Source organism: Phalangium opilio, unplaced genomic scaffold (assembly GCF_054372755.1).
Source record: "Phalangium opilio isolate 3A_F unplaced genomic scaffold, DU_Popi_V2 ptg000523l_1, whole genome shotgun sequence".
Classification (NCBI taxonomy): domain Eukaryota; kingdom Metazoa; phylum Arthropoda; class Arachnida; order Opiliones; family Phalangiidae; genus Phalangium; species Phalangium opilio.
The window spans coordinates 1,671,103-1,680,490 of NW_028324241.1; positions in this window are offsets into that span (position 1 = coordinate 1,671,103).

The window sequence follows — 9,388 nt, forward strand, 5'->3', positions numbered from 1 at the left end:
TCCGTGTGGAACTTTAACATCCCAGGTCTTGACACTGCTGAACATTTTACTCTTATTCCATCAACGGTGTAAAGGAAACATAACGTTATTAGCCTTTTGAACCTTAGAAAAATTAGATTAACTCCCCTTGTATGTCCCGATAGGCTGGGTGTTGTCCCCCCGTCCCCTTTTTTACATCGCAAAAGTTGAAGAAATAATGGGTTACAAAAACGTGTTCAAAAATAATACAATGTTTTTATTTCGTTCCATCTATATATAAAAACAAATAAAGCAAAATAATTATCGCCCATAAAGGAATTTTAAATTTTCACTTAATAATTCACCATGAACCTATTCAAATAGCCCTGAAACATAGTTCATAACCAATTACCATTAATTATTTGTCCTTGTGGTTTCTGATGAAAACCGGGCAGTGTGGGCGCTAGCTGAGAGGGCCCTGGCTGAGAGGGCCCTGGCTGAATGCTAGCTTGCTGTTGTATAGCTAATGAACATATATCAATGAATAAAAATATTATTAGTTTCCCCATATTACACTAACCTATCGCTAGGAAAATGTATAATAATTTAATAAACAATTGTCGTTACCTCTTAATAGGGGACAGTTGGCAGCCTGATGGCCAAACTGCCTGCAAGCGTAGCAGACTCGTGTGCTTGAACTGCGTTTTCGACCACCGCGATTTCCACCACCTCGCCTTCCTCCTCCCCTCCCACCTCGACGGCCACGCGATCCTTCAACGAAGTTGATATATACGTTAACAATTTTCGAATGATACAAAATATCCCTCGCATTCAGCTTTATATGCTTTTATGGGTATGATGTTAAAAAAAGAGCCCTTTCATGAACATTTTTACTAATAGATTCATTGTTGTATAGATTAGAGTATATGTAGACCGAGTAGTGTCAATAGGCCAAAAAAGCTGTCAAAGTTATATTTTTTTGAGAAAGGAAATGAGGATTATTGGTTATGGTGCCTCCATCTCAGATCCAGAACTCAATTCTCTACTGGATATTGTTTATTCCACTTGTACACTAACATGTACTCATTGGCTTTTATCCTGTCATCTGTTTACGGCTTTGTACGTATCTGGCGCGGGTACGTCGTGAATATTAAATCATAAAACGAAAATTCCGAACTTGGTTCTAGAATCAAAATAACCATGGGAACGTGAATCCATTGTTGCACCACTTATCTCCAATTATCGGTTATATTGAACGTCGTACCCACAAAAAGCGCACAAAGCTGAAAACAGATGACCGGATAGAAGCCAAGAACTGTATGCATTAGACTTTATAAAAAACGACAAGTTCAGATCATTCTATAGTCTTTAATTACAGATTATTAAACAGTTTTTAATTTTAATTGAAATTATTCGTTGAGTTTCCGGTGGAAAAAACATTTTCATCATCTTCTTCTTCGTTTAACGAAGTTTTATTAGGTGTGCTGTCCACACCAGCCTTTTCAGCTCCATTACAAGGAGTGCTTGGGTGGTCAACGGAAGTTGCCTCGGTTGTTTCAGGTGACGAATCAGCGCCACCAGCAGCCGCATCAAACACTTCTTCGTTACTTGAAAATTAAGAAAGCAATAGAATATTAATTTTTAAACTTTGACAGTGTTTAAGGCGTATCTAAAAATGCGAAACATTACGTTTCAGATAATTTTGCTAAATCTGTGTCATAAATTCCTAGTAAAGGAGCTTTTTTTCCAAATCATTAGAAGGAATTATATAAACAGTTAGTAAATAGTTAAAATGCGTGGTCTTAACACATTAGTTAGAAACAATTTACTTTTTCCATTAAAAAACAAAAGCGATTTTTTTTCAAGCTGTTGCTCCCAAGAGACATTTTGACGTCAGAGCTATTGTCCCACAATTGATATAATAAAACTAATGTTTTATTGGGGTTGTCATAAATATGAGCAACTTTATTGAATTTCAGGGCATCGCAAATTATTTGAGGTGGAATCCCGTTCAAGTAACCAAACGCGCCTATCACTGATATCTGGTTTGAATATATGATGCTTTGTTTAAAAAATAAACTTGAAATATATCGTGGCCACTTTTGTGCTGAACATCCAGCAAAACTATGAATGATATTCCACGGGTGGTATTTCGCCGCAAAGGTTTTTTCAGCCATTTTAAAAACTATTTAGAAAAACGTTAAATTTAAGGATAAATTAATCAAAAAATTCGTATTACCCTACAATTACCCAATTCTTATTCTGAAGATACGTTTTATTTAATATGTAGCCTGCCGATAATTTAATTTAAATTCCCTTTATTGCTTAATTTTAAGTCTAGTTCAATATTTCCGATAATACTTTAAATTCCCGATAATTATTCATAAAGAATACTATTTATATTCCGATAATTACTATTTTAAATTCCCTTTTTATTTTCCCGATAATTACTACTTTAAATTGCCTTTCATTTTTCCGATAATTACTATTTGAAATTCCCTTTCATTCTCCCAATAATTTATATTTTAAATTCCCTTTTATTATCCCGATAACTACTATTTAATATTACTTATTTTAGTCCCAATAAATGATAGTTTAATTTCCGGGTAATTTTAAATTTAAACCCTAAATTATATTTTTGTATATTTTAAATCTAATACATATTCTTTTTACTTTCATTTCTCTTCAGTGTTAATATTTAAAAAGGAATGCACTCACCCACTAATTGGTATTTTTCGATGACACTAATATTTAACCCTTTCCAAAAGCTAGCTTAGATTCAAATACTAAGAGTTGCAGGCTTGTTGAAGTGAAACTCTGCCACGTATTGTCCCATAACTGTCAAAAGTCGCCAGTTAAATAGAGTTCGGGGAAATAAAAAACGGAACAAATTTTTTACTTTTAATGAAAGTAAGTAGGGGAATAGACTACGCACCAATGCCCCCCCAATCAAATTAGACCAAAGCTGAGTAATATATCGTCATAGGCATTTTATATTGAAAAAATATTTTCTAGGCCTTAGATCTACAGCGAGCCTGCAATAATTTGAATCTCTTTACTTGAAACGTCAGTAGGCCAAACATGTCATATTTTTGGGGAAAAAAAGAAGAAGGTACACACTGTGCATCAGCTTGTAGTCGATATGTGGCGCTTGTACTGTCTCTAACCATTTTCTATGAACAGCACAAACCATATGGATTTAAACAGGATATTGAAATGAATATCCTCGCCAATGTGGTTCATAGAATGGAGTTCAGAACCAAGTCAAAGAATACAAATTCCAGTTATGGCCAATGAGCGGAAACCAAGAAGGAATTTACTATAAGAAGACCTAAAAAGGCATCCGGTGCGCGCGTGATAGTCGACAATCCCCCCTCATGGGTGGGAGAGGCTGGAAACCAAGGCGGGACTTAATATTTTATCTTACTCTTATGTTTTTCACCATCTATCTCTTTTACCTTTTCGTTAAGCCTTGGTTTGGTTTTTGGAACTGACGAAATCATAAGCATAGTACAATTGATTCGATTTAGAAACAATTATAGAACGAACGATTTTCACGTAGAGACACGTATTCAAAATCCATTAAGTTTGGTTCAAAACCTTTAACTTACTTAATAATGCCAATTAAAAACCATTCCCTAACCGTTTCAACACCGCTGGCAGCCTCCATTTTCTGTTTACTTTTCTCTAGATGGAATACGTCAATCGCGTCTGTATGACCTATTCCCACGGGATCCAATAGGAAAGCGCAGAGCAATGACGGACATGAAAGGGGTGGGGCTTATTTGTCCACTAACACCGGCGTAAGAGAAGCGTAAAATCTAATGACTTAGGCATTCTTATAGTAAATTTATTCTTGCCGAAACGCAAAGAGTTTCTAATCCCTTTTCCGAAAAATAGGGGCGTGAATGTCATATTTAGCCTATTGACGCTATTAGGTCTATAGAATCTCTAATCACACTAGACTTTTATGTTTCCAAAATTGTTTGTAGGAAATGACGTTTGCTAAAACCTTAACATAGTTGTTTACGCAGAATACAGAGTTTAATTAAATATAGTAAAATTTTCTATTGAATAGGTTTTATTTTTTACCACGTTTAAGGTACCTTCGCGCCCAGGAATTAACTCTGAAATCGATATTCATCACTTGATGAACTAAAATTCTGTCAACGGAATGATAGATTTTATTTTTCACCCTCCCTTTAAAACAACGTTCTCCGAAATTATATTATCGATAGCTATGATTGGTTTCATATAGCACATACTGAAACATCAACTACAAGTGGTAATAAGCTGAAATTTGGAATAGAGATCACTTTTGAAATTTGCGATTTAATAACTTTAGTCGCTAAACTCCAGAATGGCGGCCTATAGGAAACAGTTGTTCATAATTTTTCACTGAAATTGACAAAGAATAAGCCCGCAATATTGCGCTCGTACCATCCTTTAAAGCACGGTACAGAGAGAATGGTATTATATTTTAATTTATATTTATTAATATTCATATTTTCTTTTCGTGTTAGTGTCCATAACCACATTAACATACTGATCAATTATAGTACAAACTCATTAATAGCGCAGCAACAATTTAATCACGTAACAAAGACGTAAATTCCCAACATAAATAAGTAAATAACAAAGTCATAAATTCTCAACATCAATAATTTAATAACAAGGTCACAAATACCCAACGTCAAAAATTTAATAACAAAGTCAAATTGCCAACATCAAAAATTTAATAACAAAATCATAAATTCCCTGCATTAAAAATTAAAAAACCAAGTCATAAATATCCAATATCAAAATTTAATATAAAAATCATAAATTCCCCGCATGAAAAATTAAATAACCAAGTCATAAATTCAGCAACATTAATAATTAAAAAAACAAAGTTTTAATTACGTAACAGAAACGCGTATTTTAAAGAAACCAATAATAAAGCCCTATTTATATTTGTTGCTGGTGGCAATTTTCTAACAGATTTATCGAGTTATCACGTGCGATAGCTCGAATTTATCACGAAAGTGATAACTTTTCAAAAATTGGTATTCTCTAACTTGAAAACTTTAAAATTATCGAACGAATGTTGTGATCACTCGGTGATAACTTAACGACAGGGTCTTTGCTGTCGTTAAGACTTTATCGAACGATAAAAACCAATTTTTTTCATGCAGACCTTTCGAAATTTACGATTTTACACAGAAAAGATGATATTGTAAAGAAAAATATTTGAATTTCGCGCTTAAATTTAGCCGGTAGATGGGAGTGTCGGGTTTTGTTTATGTTTCTCTTCACATAGGCTTAACGTAAACTTTAGAGTTTAGTACTTTAGACCTTTTTTCTCAAAATGGCAGGCAACAGTTTGATGTGTTTAGAGCTTTTGCGTCGTCAAGATGAGCAAAATATGCGGGCTTTGCGAAGGGAATGGGTTTTACGCGATCCGGGTAAAGCCTTCGAGTTGCCAACAGTTCAATTTCTTAAATTGTTTCGCTTATCTCAGGGTGTTGTTATTAAACTTTGCGAACGTTTTGATGGAAGGCTTAGTGGAGTTCGTTCTAGTGCGTTATCTGTTGAATCTAAGGTAAGCATCTAAAAGCAATATTTTCTTTCTCTAAATTGAATATGTAGCATGTCATGCCCTACGAACGTATCTACAGGGTGTTACAATAAGATGTGTCACAAATTTAGGGGCGCATTCTACGGGTCAAAACAAGACTAAGTCACCAAAGAACTATGGTCCAAAACTGAACACCCGCGGAGATACGGGCTATCAAAGTATCACGTAAAATGCGATGAATTTTCCCTTCAAGTGAAGCGACGAATATGGCTTGACCATATTGTTTTAAATTAATTGGTCATAATTGAAAAAGATTCGATATTTCAGAAACGATCGATTCTGGGGGCAGAGCTAAAAGCATTTTAGACCAAAAAATTATACTTTTAATTTGGTAAAGTGTTTTAATGTGGCCTAAAGTTACAACGGCGTTTTCAGATCCCTGTAGTTGCTGAGTGGCTTGGTTTTTCATTCTTTAAGACGATGGCCCATTCAACTTCTTTGTCAAGCCAACGAGTAAAGCGCTTTAACGTGTAAGCAAGAGCGCCTAGTTAATGGAAAGATGTGGTGACAACGGCATGAACCTAGTAAAACCGGCGTTTTTAACCAGACCGTGGTATTATTAACCAATCTCGCATGGCTGATATCGAACCCCTGTGGAAGTTACGTTTGCCATCGAACATTCGTGGATATCTGTGTCGTGGGATATTCTTCGAAGACAGATTCACTATTGGCCACGTATGAAACAAATGACGCATACGGCGACAAACGACCAATGCTATTTCTCACGTGATTGTAATACTGTATGACGCGTAATCCTTCGAAAAGTAGTCGCTTAAGTACATTGCTGCTAGTAATGATTGATAACTACACCTGCTAGATCTAATGTCAACTAGTACATTACAATGTTTTTTAAAGGGTGCAATGAGCATCGAGATACTATTTTATTAATTAAATTTTACAAAATTTGATCAAAATGTTGTCCTTGAGCTCTTACGCAAGCTTCGGCCCTCTTAACGGAAGACCCACTAACTCGTTCAAAGATTCTGATGGTTTCGCATGCCTCAATGATCCGTCGACGTACCTCTTCGATGTTCGGAACTTCCGTTTGGTAAACCATGCCCTTCAAATGACCCCAAAGAAAGAAATCCAAAGGGTTGAGGTCGGGTGAACGAGCTGGCCAAGCAACAGGTCCTCCACGACCGATCCACCTTTCAGGATAGGTTGCGTCCAAATGTGCCCGAACGTCGCGCCTGAAACGAGCGGGAGCGCCATCGTGCATAAACCACATGTCGCGCCACTGAGCCAAGGGCACATCTTCTAAGAGTTCCGGTAGCGTTTCAGTTACAAATTGGAGAGTTAGTTAATCGTTGCTCGGATAAGTCGCATCGAATACTGCTCCGTCCTCACCGCGTTAAAATAACAAATCTATTATCGCGAGGCTTAGCGCCGGACGCCTGTCTTTTCGTTTAACTTTATGGCGGACGCTCGCGCTGTAAAAGACGATAACCAAATCAAGAAAGTGGCACCCAAGGATAAAAAATCGTTGGGAATACCAGGACCAAATGGCCTCTGCAGCAAATGCAACCACGGCATATCTGGTAAGCAAAAACATATTCCATGCAAAATTTGCACTCAGAACTCTCATACCGTTTGCTATGACATAAGAATGGATGACATTCCTACGTTCTACAATGACAAAGGTCAAAGTATTTTTAAATGCAACACCTGCAAATCTAACCGTTACAGCGAACAAGGCATAAGCACCCTCCAGCTAAAACCAACCTACGCGCGATATCTGATAATGAATCGGACTTAAATGACGAAGAACTAATACATACAGGGACCGATATTTGCGATTTACCAGCGATCCTAAACTCATTTATGACCCTGAAAAGCTCTAGCAGAACGAAAGACAGTCTACTTGACCACACGTTTTCGGTACTGCAGTCACTCACAAATTTAATAAAATCTCTTCAATTCGATATTATTGACCTGAAAACCGAAAACATATCCCTAAAGGTGGAAATTGACAATGTGAAACTCCAGAACGAAAATATCTTGCCCAATCTCGCTAGTTTAGGCAATAGGCCAATTATTAATAAAGAACCAAGTCAACCAGAGGAATTAGACCCCCACGACAGCGGCTTTATTACAGTAACTCACTCAAAAGCAAAGAAAAATTACTCCATGGCCATAAAAACCAAAGCTGACCCCCAAAAAATACAAAAACGTCATATACAACCTTCAGCTAAGCATAAACTTAACGAAGCTCCCAATCAGCCCCCCAGAAACCGCCAGAAAAAACTTCTGATAGGAGGGAAAAATCAGATACTCTACGAGCAATCACACGAACTACAGGGAATAAAAAACCTTATACAAAAGCTATCTTTGTGTCGAGACTCCTAAACACGGTAACAAACGAGGAATTACAGAATTTTATCCAATCTGATACCAATCTAACTACGGTTAGATGTACCCGCATGAACACAAAATATCCAAGTTATTCCTCTTTTCACGTCACTTGTGACGACTACGAATTCGACAAACTCCGGGATCCGGATATCTTCCCCTTAGACACCCTTATTACCGACTTTTATGGATCATTGAAGGATGACCAGAAATTCGTACCAAAAGACGCACGTTCAATCACAGATATCGTAGACCCGTTGACCGTCAGTAATAGCAGCCATAATGACCAATAACATCAATATAACATACCAAAATGTTCGCGGTCTACGAACCAAGGCTGATGAATTTTTTGCCAATTTTCAATGTAACAATTCCCAAATATTTTGTTTAACTGAAACATTCCTTACCGAAGATTGCTTTAGCCCTGACTACTTCCCCAACAGTTTTACCGTACATCGAACAGACCACCGCGGTTACGGTGGAGGATCTCTTATAGCCGTTTCTCGCAATGTTAACTGTCTCAGACGCCATGACTTAGAAGGAGACTTTGAAGCAGTCTTTATTGAAGTTGCACTTCTTCATAAATCAAAATTATTAATAGGCAACTTGTACTTACCCCCAGCTATGCCGGACAGTCGATATGAAGAATTAAGTACGTTGTTATCTTATCCCCTAAATACTTACAAGGGCGACATACTTTTGTTGGTGGACTTTAACATACCAAAAGTTGACTGGCTGTCACTCGACACAACCAGTTGCTCATTTTACGGGACCGCAAAGCAAACACAATCATAGCCATGACCGAGTTCTCTAATCTAAATCAAATCAACACCATTGTGAACCACCAAGGAAATATCCTAGACCTATGCTTTACCCGTAACAATTGTGCAACTGTTGACCGCGGCATTCCCTTAGTGACTGAAGACAATTATCATCCCACGTTACTAATTACCTACCACTGCAGTTTGGACACACTACTGGTAAAAAATAAAGCCAAGTACATCTATCACAAAGGTGATTATTACTCCCTACACAATTTCATCTCATCGGCAAACGCACGACCATATATGACTCAGGTGACTGCCAATTAGCCGTGACGATGCTAACAAACATCTTACTCCCAAGAAACAGGCTACTTCATCACATGGTCGATCCCCATCCCCACCCCCACCCCCATTCCCGGCATGGTTCTCGGAGGAACTAACGAAGAAATATCTTCACAGACCACACTCTCGCGCACCAACCACTAATTCCAGACTAGCATACACCGCTCAACGAACATTAAGAAAACGCCTTCTGCGTCGCGACAAATCGATCTACCATGATACTATCTCCAACTCTGTCACTAATAACCCAAAAGCACTATGGTCCTTCGTAAACAGCAAAACAAAATCTGCTCGTCAAAACCTAATCTTAACCAATAATGATGACTTAATCACAGACAACGAAACAATCGCCGCGATG